The sequence below is a fragment of the Schistocerca piceifrons genome, chromosome 10 (assembly GCF_021461385.2).
Source record: "Schistocerca piceifrons isolate TAMUIC-IGC-003096 chromosome 10, iqSchPice1.1, whole genome shotgun sequence".
NCBI classification, from domain to species: Eukaryota; Metazoa; Arthropoda; class Insecta; order Orthoptera; family Acrididae; genus Schistocerca; species Schistocerca piceifrons.
Window position 1 is genome coordinate 117,838,134 of NC_060147.1, and position 21,047 is coordinate 117,859,180.

Here is a 21,047-nt window from a genome sequence, read left to right on the forward strand (position 1 = left end):
AGTAAATAATTTACGGTGACGTCGAATTTAACTTCAGCTGTAGAGTACAAATAGTCGGTGTGTGTGTGGGTGTGTGTGTGTATGTGTGTGTGTGTGCGCGCGCGCGCGGAGGCGTGGGATTTTTTTGGAGGGGGGGGGGGAGGCGGGGGGTTCGAAGAAAATAGGATATCACGGTGGTTCAATGTGTGATGAACATGTTTGTGGGTTGTGTGTGTTTAGGGGGGGGGGGGAGGTATAAGGGGCCATAGTAAGAATATAGAATGTGTGATGAACATGTCTAAAGAGCACAGAAGAGTTAAACACTAATTCGGTGGTTGTGTAATCGAGTATAATTAGTGAACTGCCAAAACTGAAATAAGTAATGAGGAGATCATTTTAAACGAAATCCTGCGTCTTAATTACATCACCTGCCACGCCCGGGTTCCCGGGTTCGATTCCCTGCGGGGTCAGGGATTTTCTCTGCCTCATTATGACTGGGTGTTGTGTGCTGTCCTTACGTTAGTTAGGTTTAAGTAGTTCTAAGTTCGAGGGGACTGATGACCAAAGATGTTAAGTCCCATAGTGCTCAGAGCCATTTTTTTTTTACATCACTTGCTCGATCGTACGATATCATTGTCGGGTTCGTTTTCGCTCTGTAACTGATGGAACTAGTTATTAGATATTACTACACGTGTTGTTTATTTGTGGCAAACGCGAATACGTCACACCAGCATGAGAGGCCTAACAAACACGCGGGCATCCGTGTTCTCAAAGAGGTGGGAGAAGGGAAGATCAAGGTCATGGAATTGATAACGGCATGTGTTATTCAAGAATGGATATCATATGTAACAAACAAAATATTACTTCATGTACAGATGTAATCACTCTCTCTGATAATTGTTACCGTTAGGACGGTTACTGGAAGCATCGGTGGTTCAGTGGTAGAATGCTCGCCTGCCACGCGGGCGGCCCGGGTTCGATTCCCGGCCGATGCAAATGTTTTAATTACGTAATTTCATTTCCATAAAGTGTAAAATCCGTAACGATGAAGGTAGCGATGTCACCCACTAGAGTATATAATAGTTAGTGACAATGTTCATGATGCACTCGTTGTGTCAATCAGCTTTGTAAACAGATTACCCACCATTATCATCGCCAGGAAGATTATTCAGCTATTGACAATGGTTTTACACTACAAGTTGCAGGAAAGAGACAACACTGTCTTTCAAGAAGCAAATAACGTAAAACAAAATAATCATTGTGCAATTGTGTAAAAAGTTTGCGCGGGATGCTTTCATTCCATGTGAACAAGGTGGCAGTACTAAAATCATTGACTTTAGTTACAGTAGGACTACAGTGAGCAGTGTTTATGTAGATATTTATCAAGAGTGTTTGATAGCAGATGGTTTTCAGCGTGTTTTATAGTTATTTATAAGAGGTGGTCAAGTGAAAACGAGGCATTTGGGAAAAAAGTAAGTAAACCGTTTATTTCAAAAACAATAACCGTAACACAAGACGGTCAATGCCACACCTGTCTTTCATCAAGATTCCAAAGCTATGGAAATTGTATGGGGAGAGATCGGGACTGTGTGGAGCGAAGCGTCTGCAACGTACTCGAAACAACCTTGGCAACATGTGGGCGGGAATCCGTTACACATTCTCCATAAAGTCCCGATCTCTCCTCGTTACTTACCCGGACTGCCACAAAGCAGCTGAATATATGGACCACAGCCATTCTGTATCGAACGTTTTTCGTAATTATGAGCATAACTCTAAATGGCACAAAACACGTGTGCCAAAAAGTTAACTAATGGAGGTAAAAGAGGTAACACAAAGAACAACGGAACAGGAAACGAACATGGCTTGAAAAGTGATAAATCTGCTTCACCTACATTATCCCTCCCCTTGTGGTAAGTGATGCTGCTAGAATTAATTCTCTTCCTCACCCTTCTCCACTGTCCCCAGACATATCGAGCTTTACTTATTTTGTCATTGTATTGGCTATTGGAACTTAACAACTACTGTCTTTCGATAACAGTCTTTTGATATGACGTGTTCTTTGGCAAGTTTTTTCTTGATTGAGTTTACGGTACTGTAAACTAAGGTTAATGTGGCCTAATTTTTGCCTGTCTTTTTATATGTGGTAAGGAAACAAAGGATAGGGACAGAGAAAAAATTCCAAAAAAATTTTTCCGGTATTGTCGAAGATGCACCAGCAATTAAGTAAGCTATTAAACAGAAAGTATCACACCTGTTGCTGTGACAATATAAAAAGATTCGGCTAATCTTACCCACACTCGGGGCTACTTTGATCCACCCTGTCATTTCTTGATGAAACAGTAGTGATAAGATGTTGCGACGAAGTACACTCAATGAATATCCCTAGAATGGGCATTCAGGGGCAAAGGGAACTAATAAAACGCTAAATTTTGAAGGCAAGGAAAGGGCATATTTAACTTTATCCAGAAAGTGATAACGTAAATATATGAGAATATTTCATCAACTGACTAATTAATTTTGAAGTTACGTATTATACTGTGGTAACTACGAGAATGTATCATACATTGCACAATGTAATATACATTGCACAAATTACTGAAGCTCTGACACATTTTGTTAGTTGTGTCAGGCTGATAATTCTTATCAAGCTCTCCAAAGGGTAAAGCAGTTTATCTGTTTGTTCTGGCCATTTGCAGTAGCACTTTGTATGTCCCATACCGTTCACTATAGCACCCTCATCATTCACCAAGGTCCCAGTTCAGGAGAAGACTCCTTTGTCGTATGAATCTGTAGAATACTGCCCAACTTCTGATTTATCGTTCGACATCTTGTAGTGCTGGACATCGTCTTGCACATCAGAGAAACATTTAGTCATCATCAGATTCTAGAACCACTACATCGTCATTTTGGGGCTACTTTGACCCGGGCTAAGGTAATCCCATATTTTGTAAAAATGTGCACAATTTTACAAAAATGTTAAATATATTACTTAAGTTGAATTTCACGCAAATGACAGTTCTCACCTTGTTATCTAATCCCGACAGAATGCAAAATTACAATCACCATATTTTAAGCTTAACTGATGTGGATCCAGCATATAGAGGTTTTTGGGGGTGTAACTGCTGTTCAAATATGTGTGATGAACATAGAGTTCAGAGCTGCTAAAGCAGTATTACTTCATGGAAGTCGCAATCTTCTAGATCATTCTCCACACACTGTAAATGCATAGTACCTTTTTTGCTCCATGCGAATAATATAATTTAAACGGGGAAAAAATTTAAAACTTGCGGTAAGTTAACTGATGAAAAAAAGACGTTCCACTGCGGCACCAGAATGAGGGAGGCTTAAAAAATTCCTCACAAACTTCTATAAAAGAAGAAAGACTGTCTTGGAGCCCTGTGCGTTGTAAGCCTAATCCTATTATAAAAGTATTGCGCGCTACAATAAAATGGAACAACAGTGTTGCGTATCGAACATCGAACGCCACTCTATATCAATGTGTTGAAGTCGTCCAGACTTTTACCAACTTGGGGAATGCAGTCACAAGAGGCAAAATAGATTTAAGTGACTATATTTTTGTGGCTTCTAGCATTTCTCTATCTTTTATTACTTTTCCTTGAAAATCAAATACCTGGAGAATTTGCCCGACAGATTCAATGTAAAATTCCAGAGACCTTTTTTTGAAAACGTTTAGGGTTTCTTCCGTTAGCTCTAATGGCAGCAGTGACGCCCCTGTTTTTGCACCAAAGTATGAGATCATGCTGAAAACTAATGCTCCCGATTTTTTTATTCTGTTCTCTATATTGGTTGAGGTATTACATGTCATGAACATTACTCGATCAATTTACTCGCAGACTCCCGTTACAGGGCTGCATGGCTGTGTGTAATCGATTATCTACCCGCAGAAAACTTCGTCCACACACGGAGCACTCTCTCCTACAGCATGATAGTGCCATGTCACACACGAGCACTGCGACATCTACAACAATCCAATGCCTTAGGTTCACAGTCATCGATTGTCCTCCATACAGTCCTGCCGGCCGTTGTGGCCGAGTGGTTCTAGGCACTTCAGTCCGGAAATGCGCTGCTGCTACGGTCGCAGTTTCGAATCCTGCCTCGGGCGTGGATGTGTGTGATGTCTTTAGGTTAGTTAGGTTTAAGTAGTTCTAAGCCTAGGGGACTGATGACCTCAGATGTTAAATCCCATAGTGCTTAGAGCCATTTGAACCATACAGTCCCGACTTGGCGCCATCCGATTTTCACCTGTCCCCAGAACTTAAAGAGCACTTTGGAGACTTCACTTTGATAGTGATGAAGCAGTGCAAGCAGAGATGAGGTGGTGGCTGCATCAACGAAGTCAAACATTCTACAGTGACAGCATCAACAAACCGGTCTCTCGTTGCGGGAAATGTGTTTGTTGCCAGGGTGACTGTCCTGAGAAATAAATGGCATGAAGAGTAAAAATGTAGAACGTTAATATATATATAGTGAAGAACCAAAGAAACTGATACACCTGCCTAACATCGTGTAGGTCCCCCGCGAGCATGCATAAGTGCCGTAACACGACGTGGCATTCACTCGAATAATGTCTAAAGTAGCGCTGGAGGGAAATGAAACTATGAACACTGCAAGGCTGTCCATAAATCCGTAAGAGCGCAAGGGGGAGAGACCTCTTCTGAACAGAACGTTGCATGCCATTCCAGATATGCTCAACAATGTTCGTGTCTGTGGACTTTGGTGGCCAGTGGAAGTGTTTAAACTCGACAACAGTGTTCCTGGAGCCATTATGTAGGAATTCTGACGTGTGGAGTGTCGCATTGTCCTACTGAAATTGCCCAAGTCCGTCGGAATACACACGGGCCATGAATGGATGCAGGTGATCAGACAGGACGCTTACGAACGTGTCACCTTTCAGGGTCGTATCTAGACCTATCAGGGGCCCCATATCACTCCAACTGCACACGCCCCATACCATTACAGAGTGAGTTTGAACGTGGTGTTACAGTCGGCGCACGAGCGATAAGACAATGTGTCTCCGAGGTGGCAATGGAGTGGGGATTTTCCCGTGCGACCATTTCACGAGTGTACCGTGAATATCAGGAATCCGGTAAAATATCAGATCTCCGACATCGCTGCGGCCAGAAAGAGATCCTGCAACATCGAGACAAACGACGACTGAAGAGAATCGTTCAACGTGAAAGAAGCGCAACCTTTCCGCAAACTGCTGCAGATTTCAATTCTGGGCCATCAACAAGTGTCAGCGTGCGAACCAATCAACGAAATATCATCGATATGGGCTTTCGGAGCCGAAAGCCCACTCGTGTACCCTTGATGACTGCACGACACAAAGCTTCACGCTTCGCCTGGGCCTGTCAACACCGACATTGGACTGTTGATGACTGGAAACATGTTGCCTGGTCGGACGAGTCTCGCTTCAAATTGTTCCGAGCGGATAGACGTGTACAGGTATCGAGATAGCCTCATGAATCCATGGATCCTGCATGTCAGGAGAGTACTATTGAACCTGGTGGGCGCTCTGTAATGGTGTGGGTCGTGTGCAGTTGGAGCGATATGGGACCCCTGATACGTCTAGATACGATTCTGACGGGTGACACGTACGCTAAGCATCCTGTCTGATCACCTGCATACATTCATGTCCGTTGTGCATTCCAGCGGGACAATGCGACACCCCACACGTCCAGAATTGCTGCAGAGAGGCTCGAGGAACACTCTTCTGAGTTTAAACACTTCTGCTGGCTACCAAATTTCACAGACACGAACATCATTGAAAAAATCTGGAATGCTGCCGGCCGCGGTGGCCGAGTGGTTCTAGGCGCTTCAGTCCGGAACCGCGCGACTGCTACGGCCGCAGGTTGGAGTCCTTCCTCGGACATGTATGTGTGTGATGTCCTTAAGCTTAAGTAGTTTTAAGTCTAGGGTACTGATGACCTCAGATGTTATGTCCCATAGCGCTCAGAGCCATTTGAACCACTTGGGATGCTTTGGAACGCGCTGTTCTGAAGGTATCTCCACCCCCTCGTACTCTTACGGATTTATGGACAGGCGTGGAGGATTCATGGAGTCAGTTCCCTCCAGCACTACTTCAGACATTAGTCTAGTGTATGCCACGTCATGTTGCGGCACTTCTGCGTGCTCGCGTGTGCCCTTCACGATATTAGGCAGGTGTACCAGTTTCTTTGGCTCATCAGTGTAACTGTCGGGAAACAGTCGATCAGATAGTGTAGTAACAAAATTGTAAAATAGCGGTATGCCAAATCTGCGTAGATAAACGTTTTAATTGAAATTGTCTCGGTTGCAAAAATTAGAACCATCCTGTTTCTTACAGGATAGCGTGTCACAGTGATGGTGCTGGGTCATGGTTATCACAGTGATAGTGTTGGAGCCGGGACTGGCGTCCTAAGATGGTCCAATGGTTAAGGCAGGCTGGTCATTTGATGTGGGAAACCTGGCTTCGATTGTAGTCTGGGACAAATTTTCGATTATCTCGACATACTCGTCATAAGAACGGTAGAAGCTTCCCATTTTAATATCGACAAACAACTCCACAAGTGGGGCTTGTGTGTTACTGTATTCTGTCTGTTATCAACGTGAAGAGGAAATCGACAGCGATTTCATAACGCTGCGTGTAACAAACAGCCCATCGCTGGAGCGTGAATATCAGCTGTTATCTCTGACGCCAGCTGGTGTTACAAAAGCAGCAGCTCATCTCTCCTTCAACGCACAACAATACTCAGCCTGTCATTGCATCATAGCTCATACCCACGTCTTAGACCTGCTCCTCTGTCAGAACCTACCGACCCTCAGAACATTTGCCCTTTCAGTTATTGTTGCCATTGCATAATTTCTTAAAGCTAGAAACGTTCGTCTTAACTTTCCCTCTACAACGTCACCGTGACCCGAGAGCGACACATTAGCGCATGCACAGTGGAAGGCGCTTATTCTTTAACGTTTCGTAAAATGAAAATGACACATTGCACGTAAAATATGAGTTAGGTCAATAAGACCGGACATTGTAGAACATGTCCTGGCATTTCACGTAGCGCCCGAAGTGCTGCAATATTCTACATTGGCAGAGACGATTCTACATAGCTTTGTACTAGACATCACTCATCCATGAAGGACAGCCAAATTTCCCGTGACCTGTTTCTGAAAAAGCTAAAAAAAGTGATATCTTGTGATCTATGTCAAAACTAACAGTGCTTGTAGCAGGTATGATTCCATTTAAAATAGTTTGATTGCCTCATCTGCGAAAGTATATTGTTTTCCAGATACTTCTTCTTCTTCTTCTTCTTCTTTACTTAATGTAGCAAGCTTACACGCTATTCAATCTTTACTGAAGCTGCCTGTTTGTCGGCGAACCAATACTCCTCATTACTACTGATTTATAATTATTTATTTGTTTAACCATTCTGTCTTCCTCCAATGCTGCTGATACAGGGGAGAGAGGAGGTTCAATTCCCCTTCCTGACATGCGGAGTTAGCTTTCCCGTCGTTTTCGTAAATCGCTTGATGCCCCATCAACCTACACTTGCTTTTGGTCCAACTGATAAGAAAACCTCTTTTCTCCTCAGTCAGATTTGGTGCCTCTTCGTTAGTTAGACGTTCAAGTCACCCAATTATCAGAACTGCTCGGTTCGCTTCTTGCATGCAAGATGATCGCCATGGACATTCACTGAAATTATCCGGAGGGGGGGGGGGGGGGGGGAGGCAAAACTCTAATATTTGCATAAAACTGGGTTCCGTACCTCAATTGGCAGAAACAGAACCCTTCTCGCATCTCTTTTTTGTACTTCTGTCTGTCTGTTCAAGACCCTTTTTCTCAGGAAATACACACATAAAAAAAAGGTTGTGCATCTCCTCGGTTCCGAGAGGTCCGGAACCTGTACAGAAAATTGGAATATAGATCAACATAAACATCATTTCCGCCTTTTTTATTGCTCATGAAAACCACACAATGCACGTTGTACTACCATACAGCGAGACCTTCAGAGGTGGTGGTGCAGATTGATGTACACACCGGTACCTCTAATACACAGTAACACGTCCTTTTGCATTGATGCATGCCTGTATTCCTCGTAGCATTCTATCCACAAGTTCATTTAGGAACTGTTGGTGCAGGTTCTCCCACTCCTCGACGGCGATTCGGCGTAGATCCTTCAGAGTGGTTGGTGGGTCACGTAGTCTATAAACAGGCCTTTTCAATCTAACACAGGCATGTTCGATAGGGTTCATGTCTGGAGAACATGCTGGCTACTCTAGACGAGCGATGTCGTTATCCTGAAGGAAGTTATTCACAAGATGTGCACGTTGGGGGCGCAAATTGTCGTCCATGAAGACGAATGCCTCGCTAATATGCTGCCGACATGGTTGCCCTATCGGTCAGAGGATGGGATTCACCTATCGTACAGCCGTTACGGCGCCTTCCATGACCACCAGCGGCGTACGTCGGCCCCACACAATGCCACCCCGAAACAGCAGGGAACCTCCACCTTGCTGCACTTGCTGGACAGTGTGTCTAAGGCATTCAGCCTGACTGTGTTGCCTCCAAACACGTCCCCGACAATTGTGTGGTTGAAGGTATATGTGACACTCATCGGTGAATAGAGCGTGATGCCAATCCTGAGCGCCGGCCGGAGTGGCCGTGCGGTTCTAGGCGCTTCAGTCTGGAACCGCGTGACCGCTGCGGTCGCAGGTTCGAATCCTGCCTAGGGCATAGATGTGTGTGATGTCCTTAGGTTAGTTAGGTGTAAGTAGTTCTAATTTCTAGGGGACTGATGACCACAGATGTTAAATCTCATAGTGCTCAGAGCCATTTGAACCATTTTGAACCAATCCTGAGCAGTCCATTTGGCATGTTGTTGGACCCATCTGTACCGTGCTGCACCGTGTCGTGGTTGCAAAGATGGACCTTGCCATGGATGTTAGGAGTGAAATTGTGCACCATGCACAGTTTGAGTCGTAACACGACGCCCTGTGGCTGCACAAAAGCATTATTCAACATGGTGGCGTTGCTGTCAGGGTTCATCCGAGCCACAATTCGTAGGTGGCGGTCATCCACTGCAGTAGTAGCCCTTGGGCGGCCTGAGAGAGGCATGTCATCGACAGTTCCTGTCTCTCTGTATCTCCTCCATGTCCGAACAACATCGCCTTGGTTCACTCCGAGACACCTGGACACTTCCCTTGTTGAAAGCCCCTCCTGGCACAAAGTAACAATGCGGGCGCGATCGAACCGCGGTATTGACCGTCTAGGCATGATTGAACTACAGACAACACGAGCCGTATACCTCCTTCCTGGTGGGTTGACTGGAACTGATTGGCTGTCAGATCCCCTCCGTCTAGTAGGCGCTGCTCATGCATGGTTGTTTACATCTTTGGGCGGGTTTAGTGACATCTCTGAACAGTCAAAGGAACTGTGTCTGTGATACAAAATCCACAGACAACGTCTATCTTCAGGAGTTCTGGGAACCGGGGTGATGCAAAACTTTTTTTGATGTGTGTACTAAGGTTTACGGTCCCTTGGCGGTGTAAAATATTTAAACTTCTATCTCTATATGATGAAAAGATACTGCCATTTATGTCATATATTGATACTCACAAACTCACTCATTGCAACCTATAGATGAACTGTTTATATTCATAACTAGCGAATCCGGCAATGCCTCACAATTGTTAAGGGTGTATGGGAATTGAGTATACTCCTTCTTCCCCCAATCTGTCTCCATCTTCTCCTTACCCTCCCTCTATCCATCTCCTACTCCCCCAATCTTCTCCATTTCCTCCTAACCTCTCGCTATCCATCTCCTTCTCCTCAAATCTTCTCCACCTCCCCCTCGCCCTCTCTATATCCATCTCCTCCTTCCCACCCTCTCCCTGTCCATTTCTCCCCCTCCTTCTCTCTGACCATCTCGTCTTGCCCTACATAGTGAGGTGGTGCAGTGGATAGGACACTGGTTTCGCGTTCAGGGGGATGACGGTTCAACTCCGCTCCGTCCGTTCTGATATAGGTTTTATGTGATTTCCCTAAATCGCTTCAAGCAAATGTCAGGATGGTTCCTCTGAAAGGACATGGTCGACTTTCTTCCCCATCCTTCTGTAATCCAATGGGGCTGGTGATCTCGCTTTTTGGTCCCCTCCCCCAAACCAACCAACGAACCAACATCTTCCCGGAGGATGCCAAATTAAACACCTTTCAGCGATCTAGTTTCCAAAATTAGTTTGTTCGGCTACCAGTTTCAGCGTTTTATTACGCAATCTTCATGCCCCTGACCGACGTGTAGGAAAATTCTACCTCGCTTCGGATCAAAACGAGGGCCAGCAGTACTGGTATTAGTAGATTTTTGCCATAGCGATCACTTCAACTATCATCTGACGACTCCCTCTTTGACCTAGCGCCTAATGTATTATTATTGCAACGATACCTCCATTGGGAAAGGAAGTAATTTAAAAAGAATTGGTAAGTTGGACGGAATCATTAAGATAAAGGATACAGGAGACAACTCTTCAGCAGCAGGATATGTTAGAATACTAGCTTCATTGACAGTATTTATGACAATTTTAATTGCGCAAGGGTACGACTGAAAAGTTTTCTGTGATTCATATTCCGTAGTAGCATTGTAATCATACTTCGATGAGGCATAAATGTACATTTCTCTTTCCACTTAAAACGTAGTGCGATGTAGAAAACAAAACAGCACACTACTTCGTATACAGTTTTTGTTAAAACTATACAATATTTAAGGAGAAAGAATATACGTGAACGAAACAATTTGTGTAATGGTTTAAATGGCCTGATACCCAAGTTAAAAGTAACTGCGAGAAAGGGAATGAAACAGTAGATCTTCACAGCACAGCATTTTCTTTCTCGCAGTTAGTTTTAACAGAAAATCTGTACATTGTTCTTTAGTATATAACTCTCAGTGTTAGCAAGAGTATCGTGTAACAATTTGAAATAAATCGGCCAGGAACATTCGAAATTTTCGCTGGCAACGTTTCCCCTTCATGTATTAGGTAGGGTCTAAACTAAAACTAAACTCCTCCCGAACAGGCTATGAAGGCCCAACGGTACCGACCGGCCGCCGTGTAATCCGCAGCCCACAGGCGTCACGGGATGCGGATATGGAGGGGCATGTGGTCAGCACACCGCTATCCCAGCCGTATGTCAGTTCCCGAGACCGGAATTAGGTAGGGGGTACATATTTAAAAACATATGTAGCCTATGCCTGCGTGAAAGTTAACAGAGTATCGCGTAAAAATCTAAAGGAAACCGTTCACAAGCTTCTGCACTTGTTTGGCAACAACGTTAAACTACGAGTTGTCTTTATACACAAGTGTAGATTTTATATATGTATATAGAAGTATAGATTTTAAATATGTATTTATATATCGTTTATATTTAAAAATATTTAGGTTGTGTTTGCCCGAACGTTTATTAGAGTATCGTGTAAAAATTTGGCGTAAATAGGTCAAGAACCGTTAAAGTACTTCTTGTGTCTATGTTTTGTGGTAGTATAGATCTTGTTTGTAGGGAACCGTCATTGCAGGAGTCCTATTCGCACCTGTCATGTTTTTTGTATAAATAAGTAGGTCTAATGCGAGAGGCGTCGCAGCCATTAGAACTAAATTTTATGGGTGACACGAAAAACTTATTCTGGCTGAGAGGCTGTTATCCACTCACTGCTAGAGCAGCATGAGAATTCAGTAATGAAGAAAACCTCTGTACTGCAGTTTCCAGGGGTGAGGGGGGGTGAGGTGGGGGGACAAGTGCTAATCCCCCCCCCCCCCCTCTCCAATCCTCCCTTCCCCCCTTGCCACCAGTCCTGTGTGAGCTCCTAAGGTTTCACCCTTATTTTCCAAAAAAGGCAGCATTCTAAACAAATACTTTCAGTACAGACTTCCTGATACTGCAATTAATGCTCTGCGCTAACATACTTTTTGAAAGGTAATGTAGTTCACCTGCTTGTTGCGGTTTTAACAATTATGAAACGATTGATCCCGAATTAGATATTTGTATCGTTATACTTTGATGATCTACATCTACATCCATACTCCGTAAGCCACCTGACGGTGTGGTGGTGGGGACGTTGAGTACCTCTATCGGTTTTGTTGGTTGGGGCGCTCAACATCGTGGTCATCAGTGCCTGTAGAAGTTCCAAATCTTTCCATTTCCAGTCTCGGCACTTACGAATGATGATGATATGATGAGGACAAGACAAACACCCAGTTACCGAGCGGAGAAAATCTCCGACCCGGCCGGGAATCGAACCGGAATCCCGTGATCCAGAGTGAGCAAGGCTAACCATTTTTTTCTTGCATTTTGTTCGTGATTGTTCGTTGTAGTTGGTCGTAGCGGACGCCACGTGACATCCATTGAAGTTCGTTGCTGATCTCTTCACTCCGTTTTTTTATTACAGATCGGAGCCACCTCTCTGATCGAACACGCTGAGCTACCGTGCCGGCACCACTGGACCACGAGCTGTGACTCACTATACATGCTGAACATAAAGTCCGGGAACTCTTTCAGTTATTTGTTGCACAAGAACCAAACATTCTACAGATGTCATACATATAGCATTTTGAAGAGAAACTCTGAAAGTTTTTTTTACAAACATTCGATATATGAACCATGAGTGACCCGACAGACGTCAATACGTGGCATCGTCGACTGTGGCGGTCGCTTCGCGTATTCTCTCCCGGAGCTCTGCTACATCACGCGGTAGAGGCGGTACATACACCAGATCTTTAATGTGTCCCCACAGAAAAAAGTCACACGAAGTGAGATCTGGTGATCGGGGAGGCTATTTCGTGAAACAGCTGTCCCTTTCTGTAGCACGGCCGATCCATCTATGCGACAGCTCCGTGTTCAGGAACCCACGAACTTCACGATGAAAATGAGGTGGAGCCTGATCCTGCTGAAAGATGAACGGAGAATCCGATTGCATTTGAGGCATCAGCCATTGCTGCAACAGGTGCGAGTAGGAATATCCAGTGACAGTGCTCTCGGCGAAGAAGAATGACCCGTACAGCCAAAGAAGAGTTACTAAACACAGCCTTCCGAAATGACTTCACAAAAGAAGACGAAGTAAATATTCCAGAATTCGAATCGAGAACAGCTGCCAACATGAGTAACGTAGAAGTAAATATCCTCGGAGTAGCGAAGCAACTTAAATCACTTAATAAAAGCAAGTCTTCTGGTCCAGATTGTATGCCAATTAGGTTCCTTTCGGAGTATGCTGATACATTAGCTCCTTACTTAACAATAATATATAACCGTTCGCTCGACGAAAGATTCGTACCCAAAGACTGAAAAGCTGCACAGGTCACAGCAATACTCAAGAAAGGTAGTAGGAGTAATCCACTAAATTACAGGCCCATATCGTTAACGTCGATATGCAGCAGGATTTTAGAACATATATTGTGTTCGAACATTATGAATTACGTCGAAGAAAACGGTCTATTGACACACAGTCAACATGGGTTTAGAAAACATCGTTCCTGTGAAACACAACTAGCTCTTTATTCACATGAAGTGTTGAATGCTATTGACAAGGGATTTCAGATCGATTCCGTATTTCTGGATTTCCGGAAGGCTTTTTACACCGTACCACACAAGCGGCACGTAGTGAAATTGCGTGCTTAAGGAATGTCGTCTCAGTTATGTGACTGGATTTGTGATTTCCTATCAGAGAGGTCACAGTTCGTAGTAATTGATGGAAAGTCATCGAGTAAAACAGAAGTGATTTCTGGCGTTCCGCAAGGTAATATTATAGGCCCTTTGCTGTTCCTTATCTATATAAACGATTTGAGAGACAATCTGAGCAGCCGTCTTCGGTTGTTTGCAGATGACGCTGTCGTTTATCGCCTAATAAAGTCATCAGAAGACCAAAAAAACTGCAAAACGATTTAGAAAAGATATCTGAATGGTGCGAAAAGTGGCGGTTGACCCTAAATAACGAAAAGTGTGAGGTCATCCACATGAGTGCTAAAAGGAACTCGTTAAACTTAGGTTACACGATAAAGCAGTCTAATCTAAAAGCCGTAAATTCAGCTAAATACCTAGGAATTACAATTACGAACAACTTAAATTTGCGGGCCGCGGTGGTCTAGCGGTTCTAGGCGCGCAGTCCGGAACCGCGAGACTGCTACGGTCGCAGGTTCGAATCCTGCCTCGGGCATGGATGTGTGTGATGTCCTTAGGTTAGTTAGGTTTAAGTAGTTCTAAGTTCTAGGGGACTGATGACCCATAGTGCTCAGAGCCAACATAAATTTGAAGGAACACACAGAAAATGTTGTGGCGAAGGCTAACCAAAGACTGCGTTTTATTGGCATGACCCTTAGAAAATGTAACAGACCTACTAAGGAGACTGACTACACTACGCTTGTCCGTCCTCTTTCAGAATACTGCTGTGCGGTGTGGATAGGACTGTTGAAGTAAATCGGAAAAGTTCAAAGAAAGGCAGTACGTTTTGTATTATCACGAAATATGGGAGGGAGTGTGACTGAAATGATACAGAATTTGGGTTGGACATAATTAAAACAGAGGCGTTTTTCGTTGCGACGGAATCTTCTCACGAAATTCCAATCATCAACTTTCTTCTCTGAATGCGAAAATATTTTGTTGACACCGACCTGCACAGGCAGGAACGATCACCACGATAAAATGAGGGATATCAGAGTTCGTACGGAAAGATATAGGTGTTCATTCTTCCGCGCGCTGTACGAGAGTGGTATAATAGAGAATTGTGAAGGTGGTTCGTTGAACCCCTTGCCAGGGACTTGAATATGATTTGCAGAGTATCCATGTAGATGTACAGTTCTCGACGTGACAAGGCACAAAAACCATTGACCTTTGGGGAATCACGCTCAAATTCAGTGCATCGTGCGGATGCTTTGTGCCCCAGTTTCGACAATTATACCTGTTCACTTTCCCATTAGTGTGAAAAGTGGCTTCGTCGCTAAAAATTAAGCGATCAACAATGCCATCGCCATCTTCATTCAATTGTTGCAGCTGCGAACAAAACTCAAAACGCTTACTTTTGTCGTCGTCATTGAGCTTCTGCACTAACTACAATTTGAATGGTTTCCTAGACAGCTTCTGTCGCAGGACTTTTCACACTGTCATTGGAACCATTTCGAGTTCACTGGATGCACGACGCATCGATTTCTTTGGACTCCTTACGAATGTCTCTCGTACGTGCTCCACATTCACTTCACTCACACTGGGACGTCCGCTTCTCTTTGCCGGGCACAAGCAACCCGTCGTAACGAATTCGTTGTGCCAGTGGTAAATGGTCTTCCTTTTTGGCGGCTTCTTACCATACGTGGTTCTAAACATCCGTTGAACAGTTGTAGCACACTTGTTTTTGTCGAGCTCTAACACACAGCCGCCCAGTCTGAGGCGTCTTCCCATGGTCCGCGCGGCTCCCCCCGTCGGAGGTTCGAGTCCTCCCTCGGACATGGGTGTGTGTTTTGTCCCTAGCGTAAGTTAGTTTTAGATTAAGTAGTGCGTAAGCTTAGAGACTGATGACCTCAGCAGTTTGATCCCACAAGACCTTACCACAAATTTCCAACACACAGAAAGCTCGCTCCGCACCTGAACTCGCCATGTTTGCGACTAGCGCTGACTATCGGCAAATTACCAAACTACGCTGTGGTGGTATACATGAAAAAAGCTTTCAGGGTTTCTCTTCAAAATGACGTATGTATCATATCTGTACAATGTTTGGTTCTTGTGCAATAAATAATTGAAAGTATTCCTGGACTTTATTTACACCCTGTACTTTGTTGGTTATACTTTGTTCATATCCAGGGTTCATCATTTCATGAAGCAGTGAAAAACTTGAAGGTCAGACAGTCACTCTATTTGAAGCAGTTGATTGTGTTAGTAAGCTGAAAACTACGAGGGTCACTCCAAAAGAAATAGACACTATTTTTTTTAATCCATCTTTTATTCTACATGTTTGAAAGTTTTACAGTGTGTAGATACATCCTTTAGGATCAATATTTTCATTTCTCCACATAATTTCCATCCCTCTCAACTGCCTTATGCCATCTTGGAACCAGCGCCTGTATACCCACACAGTAAAATTCTGGACCAACCTGTTGGAGCCACTGTTTGGCAGCGTCCACAAGGGAGTCATCATCTTAAAACCTTGTTCCATGAAGAGAGTCTTTCAGTTTCCCAAAGAGATGATAGTCACACGGAGCCAGGTCAGGACTGTAAGGCGGGTGTTTTAGTGTTGTCCATCCGAGTTTTGTGATCACTTCCACGGTTTTTTGACTGACATGCGGCCATGCATTGTCGTGCAACAGCAAATCATCCTGCTTTTGCCGATGTGGTCGAACACAACTCAGTCGAGCTTGAAGTTTCTTCAGTGTCATCACATATGCATCAGAATTTATGGTGGTTCCACTTGGCACGATGTCCACAAGCAAGAGTCCTTCGGAATCCAAAAACACCGTAGCCATAACCTTTCCATCAGAAGGTGTAGTTTTGATTTTTTTTCTTGGGTGAATTTGCATGATGGCACTCCATTGATTGCCTCTTCGTCTTTGCTGAAAAATGATGGAACCATGTTTCATCACCTGTCACAATTCTCACAAGAAATCCATCTCCACCATTCTCGTACTGTTCCAAAAGTTAGCTGCATACCGTTTTTCTTGTTTCTTTGTGAGCCACTGTCAACATCCTGGGAACCCACCTGGCACAAACCATTTTTAAACGGCAACACTTTTAGTATTCTGCAAACACTTCCTTCCCCTATCCCAACGTAGTGTGACAATTCGTTGACTGTGATGCGTCTGTCAGCAGTCACCAATTCGTTATCTCTCTGCACATTGTCTGGAGTGTGTGCAGTACGAGGTGTGCCGCTGCGAGGACAATCCTCAATATTGCCGTGCCCGCTTTCATCATGTAACCTGCTTGCCCACCGGCTAACTGTACTGCGAGCGACAGCAGCATCCCCATACACCTTTTTCAACGTCTTGCGGATGTTTCTCACTGTCTCGTATTCACAGCACAGGAATTCTATGACAACACGTTGCTTCTGACGAACGTCAAGTGTAGCAGCCATCTTGAAGGGATGCTGTGACGGCGCCACTCACGGGAACAGGTTGAACTAAGTTTGAAAACAAGCGGGAAGGATGTATCTACACACTGTAAAACTTTCACACATGCAGAATGAAAACTGTATTTTTGGAAAATATAGTGTGCATTTCTTTTGGAGTGACCCTCGTACCTTGGAGTCGAAAATTCGAGAGAAATTTCTTCCTGGAGCTGTTAACACAGTTCTTGAAAAGCTTGAAACTGGGGAAGGCCTGCTTCTGGCATTTCTAACAACACTTCGCCATCTCAAATCTTAAAACGCCCCGAGCATGTGTGGGATGCGTTGGGGTGACGTGCTGCACCATGCCCACATGGACCAACGACCACCCAGCAGTTGTCATCCACTCTGGTGGAAGAATGGAAAGCCCTACCACAAGAACGCCATACCAAACCTTTGGCCAGCATGGGAGAACATAGCAGAGCATGCACTACCGTCCGTGGTGATCACACACAATATTATGAGGCGTGTCCCACCTGTTGTAATGTCAAGCAGACTGTCCCGTATCACGATGACTTTAGACTAAATATTGTCGTCGATAGAAGTGCGATTTCTGTTCGTCTCATTGCGTATTTCATTCAGTTACCTTCTGTACTATACTGTAGTAGTTCTTTCTGTGTATGGTCCAAATTTCATCGAGCTTTGTTACTTGTTCATCAACCATCAGGTGAAACTCACTTCCGTCCTTAAGTTTTGGACACCAATATACAACATTTGAAAGTCATTTGTGAGAGGCTTTGTTTTAATGGTACCTATGTACATTTGGAAATTGATATATGTAAAAATCGGTATGCTTACAGCAAAATGTTTGTGAGGGTTGGGTCATGACCCCCAGCCCTTTCAATTAGTCTTTAGAACTGCTTTTTATTCCAGGCGCTAAAACTAAGAAAGATGTTAGTAGGATGAATAAATTGCAGAAACACAGCGTAATAATGGAAGTGTTGTTGTTGTTGTTGTTGTTGTTGTGGTCTTCAGTCCAGAGACCATGGAGTGTTGCCACCCCACCTCTTCGCCGAAGAAAAGGTTCAAGGCCGCACCTCTGCCTGTGAAGTCATGGCGACGGTCTTCTGAGATTGTGAAGGGCTTATTCTGTTTGAGGCACGAGGTCTGTTGAAAAAATTCAGGGACATTCGTAATTTCGCGCCAATGGTGTGTTGGAGTAAAATACGATTGGCGTCCTTGCACACGCCTGTGTTTAATGTGTAACTGCCGGAAGTTTCATTGTTATATGTCTGTTAGGCATTGTTCAGTGCTGTATTGAGTAGAACGTCGTGTCGCACATTCTGCGAATTTCGAGATGGCGGAGTTAGAGGTGTAACGCGTTTGTATTAAGTTTCGTGTGGAACGCACGAAAACCTTAATCATCAAATGATGCAGGAAGCCTTAAGCGGTACTCGGTGTTACGATTGGTTGACACGGTTTAAAACATGGCAGGACGAAAGTTTAAGGTGGCCCTCGTTGAGGACGTGCTTCGACGCCTACCTACGACGCTTATGTCAGGAAAGTCAACGAAATTGTGCGTGCCAAACGAAGACTGACTGATCGTGAGATTGCAGAAGAATGTCAAGAAATCCTGACACAGCGTCTTGTAATGCATCGTGTTGCTGCCAAGTTCGACCCACACCTCATGAGTCAAGACCAGAAAGACCTTCGCCTCGCAGTCTGTGAAGAGTTTTTGGATCGCGCAAGTGAGAACGAGATGTTCTTTAAGAGACTCATAACTGGTGATAAGACGTGGGTCTACGGTTATGATGTTGAGACCAAGGTTCAGTCTTCTCAGTGGGTTGCGAAAGGTTCTCTGAGACCGAAAAAAGCTCGTCAGATCTGGTTAAATGTCAAAGCCTTGCTGATAGTTTCCTTTGACGTTCGAGGATTAGTTCATCACGAATTACTGCCACAGGAACAAACGGTTAATCGATGGTACTAGCGGTACGTGTTGCGACGGCTGGAAAAGGTGAGAAGGAAACGGCCTCACATGTGGCGAGACAATTCATGGCTCTTGCATCACGATAACGCACCCGCACATTCATGTCTGTTGGTGCGTGGCTGTTGCACAAAAAACTGAACCATTGTGCTGCCTTATCCTATGTACTCTCCAGACCTGGACCTAGCGGACTTTTTTTTTGTTTCCAAAGTTGAAAACCGCGTTGGAAGGACGAAGATTTGCAACGATAGACGAGATTTAAATCTCGCACGATCCAATAAGAGGCGCACCAAGACTGCTTCCAGAAGTGGAAGTCGCGTTGGGAGCGGTGTATCATTTGTGGAGGAGAGTATTTCGAAGGAGACCATGCATAGTAAGTAAAAGGTAAGCGTAGAAAAATTTTGCGGTCAAAGTTCCGGAATTTTTTGAAGAAACTCCGTACTTCCCCTCATGGTGCAACGATCAACTCTGAACTGTATTGTGCTACTCTCAGAAAATTGAAGAAACGACTTCAGCGTTTTCGTCGCCACAAAAATGCAAACGAACTTTCTTTGAAGTCAGTACCGCCATTGGATTGTTTTTTTTTTTATTTTTTTATCTTTGCAGTGTTACATTTACACGATCATGATTACGACTTCAGAGTGCCATTATCAAGTGTTTTAATGAAACATCCTGTCAGATTAAAACTGTGTGCCGGACCGAGACACGAACTCGGGACCTTTGCCTTTCGCGGCCAAGTGCTCTACCAGCTGAGCTACCCAAGCACGACTCACGCCCCGTCCTCACAGCTTTACTTCTGCCGGTACCTCGTCTCCTATCTTCCAAACTTTACAGAAGCTCTCATGCGAACATAGCAGAACTAGCACTCCTGAAAGAGAGGATATTGCGGAGACATGGCTTAGCCACAGCCTAGGGGATGTTTCCAGAATGAGATTTTCACTCTGCAGCGGAGTGTGCGCTGACATGAAACTTCCTGGCAGATTAAAACTGTGTGCCGGATTGAGACTCGAACTCGGGACCTTTGCCTTTCGTGGGCAAGTGCTCTACCAACTGAGCTACCCAAGCACGACTCACGCCCCGTCCTCACAGCTTTACTTCTGCCAGTACCTCGTCTCCTACCTTCCAAACTTTACAGAAGCTCTCCTGCGAACGTTGCAGAACTAGCACTCCTGAAAGAAAGGATATCGCGGAGACATGGCTTAGCCACAGCCTGGGGGATGTTTCCAAAATGAGATTTTCACTCTGCAGCGGAGTGTGTGCTGATATGAAACTTCCTGGCAGATTAAAATTGTGTGAGGACGGGGCGTGAGTCGTGCTTGGGTAGCTGAGTTGGTAGAGCACTTGCCCGCAAAAGGCAAAGGTCCCGAGTTCGTGTCTCGGTCCGCCACACAGTTTTAATCTGCCAGGAAGTTTCATATCAGTGCACACTCCGCTGCAGAGTGAAAATGTCATTCAAGTGTTTTAATGTTATAGAGTGCCTAAGGCATACTGTCGTATTTGAAATACACTATTAGACAATATTGACCTTTAGACAATGTGTCTAATAGTGTATTTTAAATACGATAGTATGCCATTTTAGGCACTGTATAACATTAAAACACTTGATAATGGCACTTTGAAGCCGAAATCACGATCGTGTGAATGTAACACTGCAAACAAAAAGCAGTCTAATGGCGGTACTGACTTTAAAGAAATATATTATGACTGTGACCCCACATTATGAAAAAATTAGCAAACGAACTACTTCTCCATGACAACGCAAGGCCTCACACAAGTCTCCACATCCGAGGGGACGTCACAGAACGTCACTGGACAGTTCTTTCTCACCCACCCTACAGCCCAGATCTCTCATCTCCCGACTTCCATCCGTTTATTCCAATGAAGGATGCATTCCGTGGGAAGGTTATTGATGTAGCAATATACTGACTTCGACGTCGACCATGCAGGCACACAGGACTTTCCAGTAAGGTGGCATAAGGCCGTCACATTGAATGGAGATTATGTTGAAAAATAGGATTTCGTAG

General features: G+C 44.4%; 1 protein-coding gene and 1 non-coding gene across 2 annotated transcripts in view; both read left to right on the forward strand.

Annotated features, from left to right (window-relative positions):
- The window catches only part of LOC124718741 (phosphoserine aminotransferase), a 97,568-nt gene that overhangs the window by 21,508 nt on the left and 55,013 nt on the right, over positions 1–21,047 (forward strand). The gene's annotated exons all lie outside the window — the stretch shown is intronic.
- Positions 904–974, forward strand: Trnag-gcc. The gene has a single exon. It is a non-coding gene; the product is annotated as a tRNA-Gly (tRNA).